Source organism: Cervus canadensis, chromosome 5, assembly GCF_019320065.1.
Source record: "Cervus canadensis isolate Bull #8, Minnesota chromosome 5, ASM1932006v1, whole genome shotgun sequence".
Taxonomy (NCBI): Eukaryota; Metazoa; Chordata; class Mammalia; order Artiodactyla; family Cervidae; genus Cervus; species Cervus canadensis.
The window spans coordinates 85,488,276-85,508,789 of record NC_057390.1 but is presented as its reverse complement, the minus strand read 5'-3'; positions in this window follow the sequence as shown (position 1 = coordinate 85,508,789).

Below are 20,514 nucleotides of genomic sequence, written 5' to 3'. Positions count from 1 at the left end.
CCACTCCAGTATTCTTGCCAGGAGAATCCCAAGGACCATGGAGTCTTGTGGGCTACAGTCCATAGGGTGGCAAAAAGTCAGACTGACCACACATACACACATATAAACACAAACACAAACATGTACATATACAATATGTGCATTTATATCTATTTATAAATTAGACTTTTATTCAGTTTAGTTCAGTCGCTCAGTTGTGTCCTACTCTTTGCGATCCCATGGATCGTACTTTTATTACTATATACATATAATATATACTAATAAAACAACCAAAAAAATAAGAAGTGAAAGGGAAATAAATGTAGAGGCTGAAGTCAAATCCTTTCACCCTGTATAAAAAACACCATAAGCAACTCTGACCTCCTACGATCACCTCCCTTTCTGAGTGCCCTGAAATGATCTGCTGAGTGCCCTGTCATGATCCACAAGACCACACTTCCTTCCCATCTCTTTTCCTTTGCAGACATTCTTCCCTCTGCCCCCATCTATCTGTTCAAACTTCTCATCTTTCGAGATCCAGGTTAATTATAAACAATGAAAATCACATACTCAGACAATAGGAAAACTTGCTACGTTCTTCCAGGGCTTGAATAGATAACACTACACTGTTCTTTAAAATTAAAGACATGTTTTAATCACAAGATAAATATACAAAGTAAGGGCTCAAGGATGGAAAAGTAAAACAATAAGAATTTCTATGAACATTGAGAATAGTTAAATATAAATCTAAGAGTTCTGGATCTGATTATATAAGTCACGTAATTGTCCAGAACACTTAGAAAATATATTTCAAATTGTGATGCTGAGTAAGACTCTTGAGAGTCCATTGGACAGTGAAGAGATCAAACCAGTCAATCCTAAAGGAAATCACCCTGAGTATTCATTAGTAGGACTGATGCTGAAGCTGAAGTTGAAGCTCCAATGCTTTGGCCACCTGATGCAAAGAGCCAACTCATTGGAAAAGACCCTGATGTATCTCTTTATGAAAACTCCTGCCCTGAGAAAGCCCACTCATTTCTTTCTGTGGGTGTAGGATGCTAGTAATTAGATTGATTTTCAGGAAATACAACAACTGCTATTGGTCAAGGTCATTATCAGGGTAAATGTTAATGCCAGTTTCATTAGCCATTCCCATCTTTACACCAAGGTAAAAAAAATATGTTTACTGTAGTAGAATTTATGGCATATAATCAATTGATAAGTACATAATCAAAGACATATAAAAAGTGAAAGAGAAATTCGCTCAATTGTGTCTGACTCTTTGCGATTGCATGGACTGTACACAGTTCATGGAATTCTCCATGCCAGAATATTGGAGTGGGTAACCTTTCCTTTCTCCAGGGAATCTTCCCAATCCAGGGATCAAACCCAGGTTTCCTGCCTTGCAGGAGGATTCTCTACCAGCTGAGCCACAAGGGAAGCCCAATACTGGAGTGGGTAGCCTATTCCTTCTCCAGTGGATCTTCCTGACCCAGAAATTGAACTGAGGTCTCCTGCATTGCAGGTGGATTCCTTACCAACTGAGCTATCAGGGAAGCCCAAAGACATACAAGTTGACATTTTTTAAAATGTTAAACATTTTGCACAACTGACTTCCAGAATCTTCAGAGCTAGAAAAATTATAGAACAAAAATCAAAAGCAGATCATCTCCAGGAGGTCACAAACATGTTAACACCTTAGAACCCAAGGACCACAGATTCCCTAGGAGACTGGATCAAGATGGGAGGGAAACACCTATGGCCAACCTCTTTCCCATCCTAAACCTTTTGAAATGACAAAAATGTGGTACTTTAAAAGAATAGATTAGTGCTAGATAGTAAGAAAGAATGGCCACTAAATTTGGATTGCCTGAAAGTTCGAAGAACTCTAAAAACTCAAAAAAGGTTGGGGGGTGGGGGACTGGATTTACCAGAAACAAGAGGCAGAAAGGGGCTTACCTGGTGGCTCAGTGGTAAAGAATCCACTTGCAATGCAGGAGCCACAAGAGACAAAGTTTCGATCCCTGTGTCAGGAAGATCCCCTGGAGAAGGGCATGACAACCCACTCCTGTTTTCTTGCCTGGAGAATCCAAAGGACAGAGAAGCCAGGTGGACTATAGTCCATGGGGTTACAAAGAGTTGGACATTACTGAAAGACTAACACAAGTGGCATAAAACCACAGTCCGTAACACACAGCAGGGGACAGCTCGCTTGACTTATTGCAGACACCATCGATAGAGATGCTTCCAGGGCTGCAGTGTGAGCTCCCAGTGTGGGTCGTGTGGGACCTGGTGTATCCTCTTCACTTCTGAACCCCTCCCCTGGCGCCTGCAGTGAGACAGGGCTCCAAACACTTCTTCACATATTGCTCAAAGCTGCCCTGAGGACTAGCCTCTCCCTCCTGGAATAAACTTTCCAGTTTTCCCCTTGGCCCATCTTAGGTCTACAGGGGTCTTCTCCTGAGTCTGTACTTCCTAAGTACTCACTAACCTTGACCCTGGCCTAGCTGCTGGAACTTTGGGTGTGAGATGTCTTGGAATTGAAAAGCTAATGAAGCACAGTAGAGAGGTCATTCCCCATCTCACAGAGGGGACACTGTGGCAAAGCCTCATTCAAGGCCACCAAACTCACGTGGTTCAAAGCCAGCGGGAGCCCGCAGCTCCTCTGGCTCCCCACCCTACTCTCTTCGCCTCACCAATATTGTGCATTTCTCTCCATTTCCCTCTCATTCAGCATGCTTAAGGAAAGCCCTTAACCAGTTCATTCACGTGACAAAAGCCAGGAAGTCTGCTGGAGTCTGTATTACTTTGTGGCTACTGAAACAAATGAAAGATGGTGTACACAGATGAGAAGCCAGCCAGCAAAGAGAAAATACGCCTTTTGACTTCCCCCACACAGGGCCATTTCCCCAGGGAGTGCAGAAGCTGGCTCCTGGACAGGATGCTGGCCCTTCCCATTGATGGATTCCTCCCATAGGCAATAAATAATCTTTCCAGGACATCCCGATAATATTTGAAGCGTGTGGCATGTCATTATGCATATTGTCACTGGTCTCCAAATGCTGGGATGGAAAGCAATGTGTAATTCCATTAATCAGAGATTTGCTGGTGCCTGTGGTTTGGTGTCATTTATTATCTGAGCAGGATTAGAACTGAGAAAAATGAATTTTTCCCCCATGATCAAAAAGCACTGAATTGAAGGCCAAGCTGTGCATAGAGCTAGACCAGGAACAGAATGGAAGACTGAGTGAAAGAATATCTATGATCTTTAGCTTAGAAATTGTTTGGGATAAGCATCACTAATCCAGGTGACTGAAGAGAGGATTCATCAAGAACAAACACACATTTTAAATGCCAAACACAGTAGATAGCAACTCTGGATTCACGATACACTTTTAAGAGGCCCACGTACACCAGATTGGGGGATGTTCTGTAAATGTTTAATGGAGATGCCAAGTTCAGCCTTGGAAATAAATGTACCCCCATGGCAGTGTCCATTGCTGGCCCAGCATGTCTTAGCTACACAGGGTACCTCTACATGTATTCCCCTGCTGGACTCTCACAACAGTCTTATCAACTTACTTGGCTGTGTCGGGTATTATTGCAGGATCTTTTCGACGTGGGGCACTCACTCTCTAATTGTGGCATGCGGGCTCAGGAGTTGCAGTCTCTCTAGTTGCTGTGTGGACTCCAGAACTCTCAGGCTTCGGTAGTTGCAGCACTTGGGCTTGGTAGTTGCAGAACACAGGCTTAGCTGATCCCTGGCCTGTGGGATCTTAGTTCCTTGACCAGGGATTGAACCTGTGTCCCTTGCATTGCAAGGCAGATTCTTTACCACTGGGCCACCAGGGAGGTCTCCATAACAGTCTTAAGATACAGGCAGCTAGAAAATAAATGCCAACCTGCTATTTTCAAGACCTGATGATAAAGCAGTAGAGAGAGAGAGAGAGAGAAAGTAAGAAAAAAAGAAGTGTTCTCTATCTCTATAGAGACAACCTGCTGGAAGGCTAATCTGGACTTCAAAAGGTGTCACCAACCATTCATTAACTGTAAGGCTCTAGAGTCCAGGACAGAACAGCAGAGTAGGAGAAAAAATGAATCCAAGTGAAATGCTCAGTGTGTATAACAATGGACAAGGAATAGTTGTCTGACCAGCAAAGTTACAAGTCACTAAAGTCCTTCCCGTGGGGAAGATGTTGGGGGTGGGTGATGCAGGAATACCCACCTGCCTCGTGCCAGCCCCGGCGGGTCTTGCTCACATTTACAATTTCACCAGCTCACCCATATCTGCCCTCACGTTCTCCACTCTTTGTTCAGAGTCAAGGCTTCAGACTGGCTTTCCTTTCACTCTGCTCAGACTTTGAACATCACCCACCGCGACCCCCCGCGTAACTGTGACTGTGAGTCCCGCCCTGCTTGGCATTCCCTGCGCACATTTGGGGAATGCACTTAGGGAATTGAAAAGAGGGAGGGGATGGGGAACCTGTGTTCTTGAAAAACTTGAAAGAGAATATGCAAGTGCAAAAAGGAAAGAGAAGAAGGCTCAAGCTACCACCCGCCAGGTATAAGCCAGGGCTCTGTCTGCAGAAGCTACCTGGCTGGCTCTCCCAACCTCTATCCTCAGAACCGTGCCTCTCCGGCAGATAAGGAAACTGAGGTTTAAAAAGATTAACTGACTGCCCGTAGGGACACACAGCCAGAAACTCAGGAGCCAGGGTTTGAGGTCATGGGTATTCCCAGCTTCAAGTCCAATGGCATTTCTAGAAGGATTTGGAGCCGATTCAGCATTAGGACTTGTCTCCATCCAGCAGGCCGACCCCGACAGTAAAGGCCTCTGCATACCAGCAATGACGATTTTAGATCCATGCTGCTTCAACTACAGTGGCTAATTAGATCAAGACAGGAATCCTGACACAAGCCATAGTTCAAATCAGCTAATTAGATTAAGATCAATATAAAATCTTCTTTAGACAAAGGAGTCACTGGACATTTCTGGAGGATATATCTGCAGGTTGAGTCAATAAGATAAGGACAAAAAACACATGTTAAAGGGTGCTCGGGTGCCAGCATCTGTCCTCTGATTTCTGATGAAGTGAGCAGAAGTTCCCAGGGAAACAAAGACGAATCCAATAAACAGGGGAGGCTGGGGGTTGCCTGCCAGGACCAGGGCTTCTAGAGGTAGAGGGCACAGGGCCTGGTGACAGCCTCTGACCCCAGTTGTCTCAAATCTAAATGGGATTTGAAAACCAAGATGATCCATAAGGTGATTCTTTCTTTGAGAGTTTGAAGCTCCATGTTGTTTTCACAGACAGTATCTTTTTGATTTTCAGGATGGCTCTTTAAAAGAGATGTTATCATTATACCTTCATTTACAAAGCAAAGAGATTGGACTAAGGCTTGTGACTGAATTTGCCCAACATTGTGCACCTAAAACGGAGAGACTAAGCTCAGATGCTTCTGCCTCCCGAGGCTGTAGTTTTGCCAGGGGAGCACAGGTCCCTGGGTCGATCGCATATTGACAAGCCCAGCCAGAGACCCCGGTCCTATCTCCACTTTACAGCTTCTGTGTCCCCAGAGACCTTGTCTGCAAGGACACAGTTTTAGATCAGTGTACATTTTAACTTTGTGGGTCACAGGTTGCTCTGAAATGCCAGTGGAAGTTGTGGACTTGACACCTGATGTGAGTGAGGGTTGCACGGCGGGGGCGGGGGGGGGGGGTCTCACTCACACAACACATAACATCAGAGCATCAGTACTTCCCATGAACCTCTAACCCTAGAGCTTGGCCCTTGGCACAGCTGTTCTAAGGCTGTTCTCACACTTAACATCTCAGGGTCCTAGGCAGTACTTTTCTCCTGTGGGAGAAGTGCTTATATCTTATTTAACTCTTCACTGTTAGGAAAACTGATGGTTGAATAAAAAGACATACTGCAAAAATGAAGTAGCTAAAATGTGCGAAAATGTACGATGGATGTTTCCACATGCATTGATTGAAATTAAAAAATTTTTTCGGTTTTTTACCCCTCAATCTCTAAGCCCCAATCTAGCCCCCATCTCCAAAAAAATAGTACCAGGGTGGCCAAAAAGTTTGTTTGTCTTTTTCTGGCCTGTTTGGCCAGGCCAGTAGAGCTAAGCCTTGTGAAAGAGCTTGTTAAAACAGAGATGAGAATTTAAGGCTCGGTCTTAAGTTGATTTTGCTTTCCATCTTCCTGAATAACTTCCTTGAGGGAAATGGACCCCGATCTCAAAGGGGAGCATAGCTTGGGGGTTCACATAAGCTTAGTTTGTGAAAGGTGTTATCCAAGAGCCAACATCTTCAAAGAAATGATGGCATCCACCTGACTGAAGGATGTTGCAGTGAAGGGAGAGGTTACATCACTTCCTATTTCACCTTCCTGTATACTTTCTACCTTCTGCTCGTCTTCTTGGGGCTAGTGAGGTCCCTGTCAAGAATCAAGAGATGAGTACGGTGGCTTCAAAGGATATCCGTCCATCCCAAGGGTAAAGCGAGCCAGAGCCTGGTTGGTCAGGCTGAATTTCAAATCCTGGAAAAATGAGGTGCTGACAGTTACAGTGATCAGAGAAGGAGCTGCAAGACCAGCATCCCGAATCAGAAGGAGACAGCAGGGGGGCAAGAACAGGACAAGGGTGCGAGGCTCCTTCGGGATTTCCGAAACCTGCCTCTGAAAGCTCAGGATGCCTAGTCAGGAGGAGATTGGATGCTGTCAAAAATAGCAAATCGAGGTTGTACAGTGGGGATGGGGGTGGGGAAGGGCAGTCAGGTTTGGTTTCACCAGATCCTTCTGGTACCCCATGCTGGATCTCAGGTTATCTTCCCTGTGTCTGCATACAGAATCTCTTGCACATTTTTCTGGAAGATCATACTTTCAATCAAGATAGGTGCAAGCCAGACGGTTTGCCCTCAAGCCCTCAGTAACTTGATGTCTTTGCATTTCCAGCTAACCCTCAAGGATCCATGAGGCCCTGAACAGAATTACAATGCAAATTTCACATCAGCTTTCATGGGTAAAGTCTTGAAACACTGTACAGTGGTCAGCCTCTATAGCAGAACAGAATTCAGTTCAGTTCAGTCGTGTCTGACTCTTTGCGACCCCATGGACCACAGCACGGCAGGCCTCCCTGTCCATCACTAACTCCTGGAGTATACTCAAACTCATGTCCATTGAGTCAGTGATGCCATCCAACAATCTCGTCCTCTGTTGTCCCCATCTCCTCCTGCCTTCAATCTTTCCCAGCATCAGGGTCTTTCAAATGAGTCAGTTCTTCCCATCACGTGCCCAAAGTATTGGAGTTTTAGCTTCAGCATCAGTCCTCCCAATGAATATTCAGGACTGATTTCCTTTAGGATGGACTGGTTGGATCTCCTTGCAGTCCAAGGATTACTGAAACGAAATACATGGCTTACCTTTTAAGTTTGGATTTATCCTCTTTTCTAAAGCTAACTCTGAAATGCAAGTTTCCAGCCTCTTTACACTTTTGCTGCTAACCTCTACCTTTAAATTCTAACGTGTCCCCCAGAGGGCTAAACTTCAACAGGTCGTGACCCACCACCAAGCAGGGAGGAAAGTCTTAAATAGTGAAGATTATAAGGCAAAAATCAACCTGATACTTAAAGATGAAAAATAATTATAGGGACTGTTTCCCAAGACACTTCAATATTTCAAACATGGTTCACCTGAATGAAGTCGCCATGTTCGTAGTTCAGAGGTAGCTGAGGGCAGGCAATTTCCTGCAGTTGAGAGAACAGAGTTGCTGAGGAACGAACTGAGTTGCCCCCAGAGATACTGGCTTGCCTGCCAGTATTGCTTCAAACAGTGCGTCCCCAGCATCCTGGGTGGGTCCAGATCTCCATGATAAGAACCTTTCCACACACATTCCACTTCCTGTCTTAATGCTCAAGTGAGAAGTTAAACCCCTTGAGAGACAGACGTCACTTGGACTGCCCCTCCCCTTATATCAGGCTTTCCATTCTGAGCTGGGGGCACCCCTGAAATGACAGCCCTGAGATGACAAAGTCTGGGATCCCGTCTGGGACCCGGTAAGGACGAGACACAGGTGGGTCTGGCATCTCTCTTACCTCTTGGCTCCTCCCCTTCGCAGTGAGTGAGTAATTCCTTCCTGACCTTCCAGAACTCTAAGAGCCTTCTTGAGATGAGTTGTCACGGGGTGGGGAGCTGATCCCCAGAGAGCAGGACCCTCTGCAGGGCTGGTCCTGAACAAGGGGTCTCACACATGTGGCCCATCAACCCCCTAAGCAGCTCGTGTTCCATTAATTCAGAGACCGAGGCATGAAAAAGCTGAATAACATCCCCAGGGGCGTAGAGCTCGGGAAGGTAGAACGGGCATGAGACACAGTCAGGTCTGACCCCAGCACCCCCCTCACGTTTCCTGTCCCCTCCCTGACCCCTCGGCCACAAGCACCTGCACGGTCATCAATCTTTACTTTGTCAGCTCGGAGGAGTTTGACCATTTGATCCATGCCTCTGGCATTTGAAATTCACTTAATGGTTTGTGGCACTTTAATAACACGAAATGCATAAAAGTAGGACTTTTCCCCTACTTATGGAGGTGAGATGTCTTCAACCTTTAAACCAGAGAGTGTTGTCAACTGTTAATTAACTGTTGCTCAAGTAGCTTAACCTGAATGGGGGGGAAAAAAAACACAGATTAGAGACAAACAACAGGGTCCTACTGCAGAGTGCAGGGAAATATATTCAATATCCTGTGATAAACCATAATAAAAAAGAACCTGAAAAAGAATACACACACACACACACACATACACATATACATATATATATATAACTGAATCACTTTGCTGTATGCCAGAAACTAATACAGCATTGTAAACTAATTATACTTCAATTATTTTAAAAAGAGTGAAAAGGCAACCTGGAGAATGGGAAAAAAATATTTGGCAAACCACAACATATCTAAGGAAAGATTGATTAATAGCCAGAATATATATTTTTTTAAATCCCTGCAATGGACAAAAAGAAAAAACAAACAACCCAGCTTGAAAATGGACAGAGGACTTGGAGAAATATTTCTGCAAAGAAGATCTACGAATGGTCAATAAGCACATGAAAAGATGCTCATTGTCACTAGTCCATAGGGGAATGCAAATTAAAAACAGAAAATAGATAATATAGAGAGATTCCTTTCTCAGGGTATGATTGTGTTAATGACCAAGAGCAAACATGCTCTAAGTTCCATATCCTAACATAATAAATGCTCATTAGGTTACTATGTGCTAGACATACGACTGGAAAATTTACATATTTTAGCAATCTCAATTGCACCTGTATTAATTTAACTTATCATATTTCAGCCCCATGCTCTGTGACATGAACAGCTCAGTTTCACAGATAGAAAGGTAGCTTCTGCAACCAAGTTGGTTCTATAAAGGGATGTTTAAAACAAATCGGAGGCAATGCTTTCCCCATCATCTTTTCTCTGCCCATCCTCTATCCCTGATTATTAATTTACTGTATCCTAAAGCCAGAAAGAAACTGTTTCATGTTGAAGTCACCAATTAAGCTTGATTGTTTTATTGGTGCCAGGGAGAGAAAGGTCCTCAGCTACCCCATCTGTCATAAAACCCTTGCTTAAAAACTGCTTGGTGGAGACGTCATCCTCCAATACAGAGATAAAAGAAAGATTTAACATGCATGACATGAATCTGTGCTAGAGGCTAATCGCTTGCAGTGGGAAGGAGAAAAGCCTGGTCTGTTGGTGTTATCAGCTCTGTATTATCTCTTTCATCTATTTATCGTCAGGGCTATCATTAGGAAGATTAAACACCAGTGTCTACAAATAGTCCTGAAATTTTTGTCTTTCATTAGTGACTTATTATTATTATTACTCAAGACCTCCCTTTTTCCAGCAAAGACAATGATTTCTTAGTCTGTGTCAGGATTCAATCCACAGAGAATTCATCAGGACTAAGGAAATATTAAATGCTTTTTCCAACTACCGCATCCTATTGTCAGGGGCCATCTTGGATAATAATGGCCTTAATTTATAGAAATATAAATAATACAACAGTGACATCCAAGATCTATGATCATATAAATCTGTCACAGAACAGTACAAGTGAACCTAGTAAAATGAAACTGAACTATAAATATATCCATGCATTAGCTTGTGATGGAAAAAAGTTTACCAAAAATAAAAGAAAGAAATTTAAAAAAAAAAGCAAGAACCTCCACTGCAATAAAATGGGAGCATCTGTATTCAACAGAAGACTTTCACCTTGAAATATGAGCCATTTTTGCATTTTATTCTTTTGAAATCTTAAGATATATTGAAAGTGGTTTTTTTTTTCTTTTTTTAAAGAAAACAGATGTCATGCATCTCATAGTTTCAGGCAATCCCTATGCATGATGGCCCATGCACCCTTTTATAACTTAAGTAGCAATAACACTTTATACTAGATTTCATGATGCTCAGTAGAATAACTAGATTTACTATCTTATGCATAACCTAGTGCTGTAGTGTTGTTGGCTTGGGTGGGTAATGTTATTTTTTTCCTTTTAAAAAATACTGCATTTGTTGTTTCAAATGAATGAAATCTGTTTCCAGGAATGTTCTCTTTACATAAGAAAAGTCATCTGCCTATAGCAGCTGAACAAAGAGATCTTCATAATTCATTTCTCTTATTTTTAGAGGTTTTGTTTTATCGATTACTCTGGGAAAATACCTAAATTGCTTTCTACAGTAGGAGAGATAGCAGGCATGTATTAATAGAACTTTAATGCAGAAGGTAAGTTGGTTTGATCCTTTCCAATATTCATATCAAATATTCATATCAAATTCATGACTTAATAGAAACACCTTCCATCAAAACAAACAAGCTCAAGAAGGAAATAAAATATGCAGAAAAATAATGTTGTTATGGGAGCATGGCATTTTTTTTTTTCATTATGGAATGTACATTCATACCGTGAGGTGGAAGAAGAAAGTACTCCACAGTTTTAAAATGTTACCTTGCGGATCTGCAATGTTGAGATTTTTAATTTGACATCCATGACAGAAGTACAAGATTTTAAATAATTAAGTTCTGATTGTATCAAGATGGAAGTGAAGATGCAGAAGCTGGAGGTGATATTTACCCAGACAAATCACAGCTGGTAATTTCACAACGAATCAGACCATGATGAAGAATTATTCAGAGCTTTTCTATCAAAACTCATCTTTAATTGGTAAGCAGGATATAATTTTATTAACATGGTGTGTGGTTGGAGGAGGTTGGTTGGGAACTTTAAATGTGTTTAAAGAAACATTGGAATATCCCCAAATCTCATAAGTGATTCCTATGTTGCTACTAGGCTTCCCAGGTGGCGTTAATGGTAAAGAAACCACCTGTCAACGCAGGAGACATAAGAGATGTAGATCGGATCCTTGGGTGAGGAAGATCCCCTGGAGGAAGACATGGCAACCCACCCCAGTATTCTTGCCTAGAGAACCCCATGGACAGAGGAGCCTGGCGGGCTACAGGCCGTGGGGCTGCAGAGAACCATCCTGAGCCATGAACTCTATGGCTCAGAGCTGCAGACTGCCCCCAGTGATGCCTGAGCTGGTGGTTGCCCCACAGAGCCAGAGAACCGGTTGCCCTTCTCACGATTTTTTCCCTTGGCCACTGCCACTGCATTGGAAATGGGAGCATTACATCCTTCCTTGGCCTCCATCACACTCCAAATACAAGTGACCCTTCTCACACACTGACCACCTCAGCCCACGTCTCTGGCTCTGGCCATCGCTCAGCATCCGTCCGTCTGCCTCAGGGCACCAGGTCTAGTCCTGGCAGTCTCCTTCTCTGTGTTAGCACAGTGGGCCGAGAGGACACACATGCCCGGCTACCAAGATACAACCCGAATAAAGCTCTGGAATCCAGCTGCCTGGGTTCCAACCGCAGCCCCAGAGCTCCTTAGTTAGTGAACACGGACAGCCGCTCGGTCCCTCACCCGTGAGCGCAGGACATCCTTTAGGTCCCCACCCGTGTCCCTCTGCGGTCCCTCCAGACCTCCGTGCCCCTGGCTCCTGGTAGGACTTGGCAGATCAGAGAAAGAGGGAGGGAGATGTCTGGGTACTTGTTTCTCTAGCTCCTTCCAGAAGAAACTCAAGTCTGTTTGTGTTAGGTCGTCTCTCCACAGAAAGTCCTTGTTAGACTCAATCCCCCTGTGTGGTAGGACTTTCTGTCCTTACAACATTCAGTCGTCTGTCCTGAACCCCATCATTTTTGGGAAAAAAATTACTGAAACACAGTTTATTTACAATGTTGTGTTCATTTCTGCTGTATACTAAAGTGAATCATTTATATATATCCATTCTTTTTTAGATTCTTTTTCCTCATAGGTCTTTATAGAGTATTGAGAAGAGTTCCCTGTGCTCTATAGTAGGCCCTTATTAGTTATCTAGTTTACACATAGGCGTGTGTATATGTCACCCTTTCAGGTGGTGCTTCAGCCTAGCTGCTTCTAGACCTGCAAACTTCCACCCAACAGCAAATGTATGATCATTCCCTTTGCAAACATAAGCTCATCTCAGAGATATCTCTGGTTCTGTATCTCGGTTCCAGATCACTGCGATAAAGTAAACATTGCAATAAAGATATTCACACAAATGTTTTGGTTTCCCAGTGCATATAATAGTTGTGTCTACACTATGTACATAAGTAGTCTCTAGTAAGTGTGCAATAGCTTTGTATCTAAAAAGACAATGTGCGTACCTCTATTTAAAAATACTTTAATTGCTGGCAGATGCTAACCATCATCTGAGCCTTCAGTGAGTTACAATCTTCTTGAAATGTTAATAGTAGCAGCAAAGATCACTGATCACAGATCACCCTAACAAATACAATGATAATGGAAAAGTTTGAAATATTGAGAGAATTATCGAAATGTGACACAAAGACAGCCATGCTGTTGGAAAATGACACCAACGACTTGCTCCACACAGGGTTGCCACATGCCTTCAATCTGAAAAAACCCCAAACTGCAATAAAGTTAAGCACAAAGAAATGAGAGCTGCTGTAAATTCTAATTTAAGCATCTCCTTGTTTCCTCTGGGACCCTGACAGATAACAAGTGCCCCATAGTTTGCTTTTCTGTGTTTTGTTTGTTTTTGTTTTGTTTTGTGTGTGTGAATGTGTGTCTGAAATAAAGTAGTAGAATGTGTGCAAATTCTTGAGAACTGTGGCTGGCATATAGCACTCAAATGCACCCCAGATGGTCTAAAGTGGAACCAGTCACTAGAAAAACCAGTGTGGAGCTTGAGAAGGATGCCCTTCAGCTTCTGCTTCCCCACCCCCTCCCCATCTCCAAAGACCAGCATCGTGTGTGGTCACCAGAAACCCACCCAAAGACCCCAGAACTTGTCATCAAGCTGTGATCATATGGCAAAGCTGTGGTCACATGGCGAAGCAGAAACACTGCTTGCAGTTGGAATCAGGGGCGCTCATCAGATGACCTGAAAATCGGGGGATTTGGCCTGGATTATCTAAAGGACCCCATCGTCATCACAAAGGCCCTTAAAAGTGGAAGAGGGAGACAGAAGAGAGGAACTAGAGGAAGATGAGGCCCCTGAAGAAAGGCAAGAGAGAGACCTTGTTGTCCTTGAGGATGTCCCATGAGACAAGGGATGTGGGAAGCCTGGAGCAGCTGGAAAAGTCAAGAAAAAGGGTCCCCACCTCTAGAACTCAGAAAGGAATGCTGCCCTGCCCACACAATACTCAGTCCAGTGAGACTGGTGCCATATTTCTACCTACAGACTTGAAAGTAATTAAGTTGTGCTGTTAAACTTCTAAATCTGTGGTATTCTGTTATAGTAGCAACAGTGTATGCTATGTATGTATATACATATGTATGTATGCTATGTACATGTATGCTATGTACAACATGTATGTGTATATATTGTATACACAATGTATATACAATGCATATATACACACACACATATATATTTATGTATGTGTGTGTGTATGTATTCCTTTTATATGCATGCATGCTCAGTCACTTAAGTTGTGTCTGACTCTGCAACCCTATGGACTATATATAGCCCACCAGGCTCCTCTGTCCATGGGATTCTCCAAGCAAGAATACTGGAGTGGGTTGCCATTCCCTTCTCTAGGGGATCTTCCTGATCCAAGGATTAAACCCATGTTTCCTGCATTGCAGGCAAATTCTTTACTTCTGAGCCACCGGGGAAGCCCATATACCTTGTATACACATATACAAACAATATATAATATCACATATGTGTATAGATATAAAATTATATATATATATATATGAAAATGGAGAAACTACATATTTACACTTCATCCCCTGAAAAATTTTATTTAATCTGAACTTGGGATCATTTATGCTGACTTTGAGCTTCATATAAATTTGAGTTTGAGCCGGACAATTGTTAAGGAATGGAACATACAAACTGATGACAACCCTAATTCTCATGTTTTCTCTGGGAGCGTCTCCTGTCCAGTGATACAGGGACCACCATGCCAGGCCCGGGAGGACAATCCCCCAGCCCACAATCAAGGTTCTGCTCAACCTCTCCTCTAATGACAAATCCAAGCACAGAGCTAGATAATTCATCTCTAACTGTTCATTTTTCAAATCTCACACAGTATCTCCTACCCATGCTTCACTGTGCTCTAGGCAAGCTGGATGCGTTTAGTATGTGTAATTTGGCTCATAAATCAATCTCCTTGGTCCCTTCATCCTGTGTCCTTCCTTAAGGCCCCTCCAAGCTGTCAACAGGTTTTGTGGTGCTGAGAAGCCCCTAGCTAGATGTATCACACCAGCAGTGGGACAGGAAAACGGTACTAAAGACACAACTTCTCATTCTGATGAAGAAATGACAGCTCCGTGTGAATGTATGTGTACACACACGTGTGTGTGATGTATCGGTTTTCAGTGATCACCCAACTCCACAACTTCATTCCTTCCACTCATCCATCCATTCACTCATTCACCTGTGTGTGTGGAAGCCAATCTTGTGTCAGGTGGGGTTCCGAGATACAACAGTGAACAAGACAGACACGGATTCTGTGTTGACAGACCTTATATTTCTGTGAGAGAACAGAAAATGAACTCATACAGAAATAAATCAAGAAGGTTATTTCTTACATTGACAAATGAAAGCATAAAAAGTAGGGGTGGAGAAGACAGCATTAGACTGAATTAGAAATGGGGGTGGGGCATAGAGAACAAGGGAACCCTCTTGGCAGTGAATTCTTTACCTGAGAACTGAAAAAAAAAAGTTGGTGTGGAGTTTGTTGGGCCAGGAGAACCTCTCCTCTAAAGGCCTGAGATGCTAACAAGCTTGGCCAGTAAGGGCTTCCTTGGTGACTCAGACAATAAAGAATTTTTCTGCAATATAGGAGATGTGGATTCAATCCCAGGGTCAGGAAGATCTCCTGGAGGAGGAGATGCAACCCACTTCAGTATCCTTGCCTGGAGAATTCCATGGACAGTGGAGCTCGGTGGGCTACAGTCCATGAGATCACAAAGAGTAGGACATGACTAAGCCAGTGACACTTTCACACTTTGGCCTATAAAGGAGTCCTGGAGGCATGCAGGAGACCAGGAAGGAGGCAGAGGGTGGACAAGAAGGCAGAAGGCAGAGTGTCCCTGGACCATGGCCAAGCATTCAGCTTTCAGTCAGATTGCAAAGGTAGCCACCAGAGGGCTTGGACGGAAGTGGTGTCAGATGATTCTTTACATTGAAAAGAGATTATTTCATTATTTCATCTCATCTATCCAGGACAGTGAGGTCCAGAGGCTGGGAGTGAGAAAGAGTAGAAACAAAGTAAAAATAGGGACAACTATGGGCTTCCCACGTGGCTCAGCAGTAACGAATCCACCTGCAGATTCAGGAGAGCCAGATTCGACCCCTGGGTTGGGAAGATCCCCTGGAGGAGAAAATGGCAAAACTCTCCAGCATTCTTGCCTGGGAAACTCCATGGACAGAGGAGCCTGGTGGGCTACAGTCCATGGGGTCGCAGTGAGTTGGACACGACTGAGCGGCTAAACTAGCACCTCCAGTTACATGTGATTGTGGTCACCAGGCTGGAAATGACAGCCTTTGACTGGGATGCCTGCAGCAGAGTTAGAGGTGTGTTTATGATCTGAGATTCATTTCAATGGTAGAACCAGCAGACCTTGGTTCTGAACTGGAGAAGAAAATGACAAAAGAGAAATCCCAAGGAAGGTAACTGTCAAGTCTGGGGCTTGGGAAACTGACCTCAGAGGCCCAAGGGGAGGAAGAAGTGTGAAGAAGGCAGCTGGAGACGGGTGCCTGGAGTTCAAAGTGAGGTCTCGAGATGGGAGTGTGGGAGTTATCATTTCAGCCCACTTAGAGGTTCAGCCTTGCATGTGAATCACCAAACAGAAAGCATGGGGAGGAAGCTGCAGGGCCAATCTGAGTGACTCCATCCTTTTTTTTCTACTTGGAGAAGTTTCTCTTTTTTATTATTGAGATATAACTGACATATAATATTAGGTTCAGGTGTACAACATAAAGACTTGATATTTGTTTACACTGAAAAATGATCACCAGCACAAATCCAAGTCATCTTTTTGGCCATACAAAGTTTCAAAGGATGCAACACCATATTACTGACTAGAGTCACCCTGCTGTATGTTACATCTCCATGACTTCTGTATTTTATGACTGGAAGTTTCTACCTCTTGAGCCCCTTCATTCACACCTACTGTCCCTCCCCTCTGGCAACTGCTAATTTGTTCTCTGTATATATGAGTTTGCGTTTGTTTTCTTTTGTTTGTTGTTTGTTTTGCTTTTTAGATTCCATATAGTAAGTGAAATCATACGGTATTTGTCTGTATCTGACTTCTTTCACTTAGCATAATACTCTCAGGGTCCATCTGCATTGTTACAAATGTCAAGATGTCATTCTTTCTCTGGCTGAGTATTATTTCATTGAGTGTGTGTGTGTGTGTGTGTGTGTGTGTGTGTTTGTATCACATCTTCTGTATCCATTCATCCACCTAAGAACACATTGGCTGTTTCCATATCTTGGCTATTGTGACTAATGCTGCAATGAACATAGGAATGCATATTTCTTTTTTATTTTTTTCAACTATTGCTTATTTAAATTAGTGTTCTTGTGTTCATCATATAAATACCCATAAAAGTACTTGCTAGATGATACAGTAGCTCTATCTAGTTTTTTGAGGAACTTGCATACTGTTTTCCATGGTAGCTGCACCAATTTATATTCCCACCAACAGTGTAAGAGGGTTCCCTTTTGACTGCTTTGTCAATTGTTTTCTTTTTGATAATAAGTGATTTCATCCTTTAAAAATGAGAGAAGGAAGACAAAATAGCAAAGGAGGTGGAGAAGACCTTCCATGGAAAGGAAAGGACTGTCTGGAAAATCTTAACACTGTAAAAATAAAAATTAGGGCCCAGGAAGAAAGGAAATAATGTCATCAAAGTAAAGTTTTGAAAGATCTAGGACTCACATTCAGCTGTGGGGCTTCCTTCAGGAGCAAAAGTGTGGGAGAACATTGCTGTGGATCACTTTTAAAGGTTTCCAGAAATTTCCATAATGTTTTAGAACTAAATAGGATCTAGCAATAATTAGGATCATAAATACTATATTCACAAAGATAAGTGCCACTGTAAAGTATATGATTGTTCCACACTATTTCAGTAACAAGTGCCTGGCACACTTCAAAGTCACTTAAGCAACAACTGGAATTTGCTCACTCACTTTCAGTGAGAAGTTTGGTGCTGAGTCCAGAATCCCAACAACTCAAGCTCAGATGCAGTCAGAATTCTCTCTTTGTGTCTCTCAGCATTAGTCCTTCATCGGTCGATATAATTCCCTGGTAATGTACATTGTCATCCTCTCTCTTCCCTGCGGCAGGGTTCAGCAATGTACCACCCCAACAAGATGCAGGTTTCCAAAATCTCAGCCTTGGGAGTCCAGAACAGGGACAGAATCTATCTTCTGGAGCCCACATAGGAATCATGGGATTGCCTCCCTGGGACCTATGCCATCTCTATGTTGATCAAAGAAAGGAGAACAAGGAGTGACCCATCTTGGACTCCTACAGAAAGGAGGAGATCATTGTTGTTGTCCAGTCGCTCAATCACGTCCAACTCTTTGCAACCCCATGGACCGCAGCATGCCAGGCTACCCTGTCCTTCACCATCTCCTGGAGTTTGCTCAAACTCATGTCAGTTGAGTCGGTGATGCCATCCAACCAACTCATCCTCCGTCATCCCCTACTCCTTTTGCCTGATGCCTTTCCTAGCATCAGGGTCTTTTCCAATGAGTAGGCTCTTTGCACGAGGAGGCCAAAGTATTAGAGCTTCAGCCTCAGCATCAGTCCTTCCAATGAATATTCAGGGTTGATTTCCTTTAAGATTGACTGGTTTGATCTCTTTGCAGTATGAGAGATGCTCTAGAATCTTCTCCAGCACCACAATTCGAAAGCATCAATTCTTCGGTGCTCAGCCTTCTTTATGGTTCAACTCTCAGATGACTACTGGAAAAACCATAGCTGTAACTATACAGGCCTTTGTTGGCAAAATGATGTCTCTGCTTTTTAATAAGCTGTCCAGGTTTGCCATAGGTTTTCATATACTTCTCATAGGAAGGAGGCCCTCTTTCTGGGAAAAGATGGGAGGGATCGTGAGCAGAGGAAAGCACAAGTTGTCCACAGTAGACTACCAGTGGACATATTATCCTGTCAACAAATGCATGTCCAATTAAAGGACAGTTCAGTTTTCTCACTTGCTACCAAGTAAATTTTAATAGTGACAACTATTCCAGCTGAAAACTAGGTTCTCTTCTCCCGGGGCATTAATATGCAAAGACAGCATCCGATAGGGGCTGTTTATGAGTTCATTTTGTTAGACAGAGGTAGTGGAAGATAAGATTTGACTTAAAAAGCATCAAGGCTGCTGAAGTACTTTTGATATTTTCCTTCAGAACTGATAAATACAGTTTAAAACATTCTACCAGAGGCCTCAGGGACAATTTTGTTGATTAGTTCATACTGCTATCCAAATGGGAAACCATTATTACAGTTACTACTGCATAAAGTACATGATAAAATAAGAATTCCAGAATGTCATATTATTATGTGACACACAGATACATACACACATACAAGTGAACAAAAGATATTCTAGATCCACTAATACGTCTCTCTGTTTTTATTTGTTTTGGGAGCTCAGACAAGAGCAAAGTGATCAAAGAGCCCTGGCCTGGCATTGACATGTAAATGAGCCAGCGACAGAACTGGGTTGACTTCATCCCTGATCCTTATGTCAATACCGGATATACTATAATTGATGTACAGAGAAGGCACAAGTCTTATCAACCCTGAACACACGTTAAAAATTTACTCCCTGAAACAGGCATGCCCAAATCCAACTTAGCAATATAGGCTAATAATGTACTTCACAAGTTTATTCACATGCAAAGTATTTTGAAGTTATGTGAAGTTAAAAAAAGAAATCCCTCCCTTAAAGACATCTTTGGGGTCCAGAGCCTCTGATTTCTGCACTCAAGGGTCCAGCTGTGTGTCAGGGAGCGGAATCCATCAAGCCAATGTGCACACCTGCAGACCAGGTTCCCCTGCAGCCTGTTCCTTCCCAGACACTCAAATATCGCTGTTTATGTGCTGCTCAGATGACTGACATGTGAGGATCTGTGTTTCATGGCTTATACATTAGCCCTGTTATGATGACAAATTCTGTTCCATGATGGCGGTAAGGCTGTGCCCATCACAACTCCTGTCACTTCATAAAGGTCTGTCCCAAGAAGGCGTGGACCATTTTTCCTCCCAGGGCTAAGCCTTGGGCAGGCAGAGCAGCCCCTAAGTTCTCTGTTAAATGCCTGCAGGTTCGTGGCCTCTGCCCATCAAGGGTGCCTGCCTTTCCTATTTCTCCATCACCTCCCCCAAGGGCAGGATCTAACAGAACCCAGTGGCTTCAGACTTCCTGTTGAAAAGATACAAAGCTTATTTCATCAGAGTCAGTTTTCAAACATCTATTCAAATTGGTGGTCCAAGGGTTAAGAATCTCCCTTGTAGTACAAGGGTGTTTTCCCTGGTCGGGGAAACACCTGCATTATTAATAGACGTTTTCTTACTGACGGATAATAGTGGTATTTATAGTCTGGCTATAATCACTCGTGTTCACATATCCTCTGATGTATAAATCACCAGCTCTAGTGCTGGACACCTCCAACCCCACCCCACCCAACCCCACCCCAGGGAAAGAAAAGGTTCCCAGAAAAATGGAAACAGGGAGTCGATTGTGGTCCCTACCTGCCCAACCTCAATTTCCCTTTCTTTTAAAAGAGATGATGTGGTAATAAGAATCTTAATGTGAGGGCTTCCCTGGAGGCTCAGTGGTAAAGAATCTGCAGGATCACTCATCTGGGAAGATCCAACGTGCTGTGGAGCAATGAAGCCCGATCACCACCACTCCTGAGCCTGCGCCCTAGAGCCCCAGAATCTCAACTCCCGA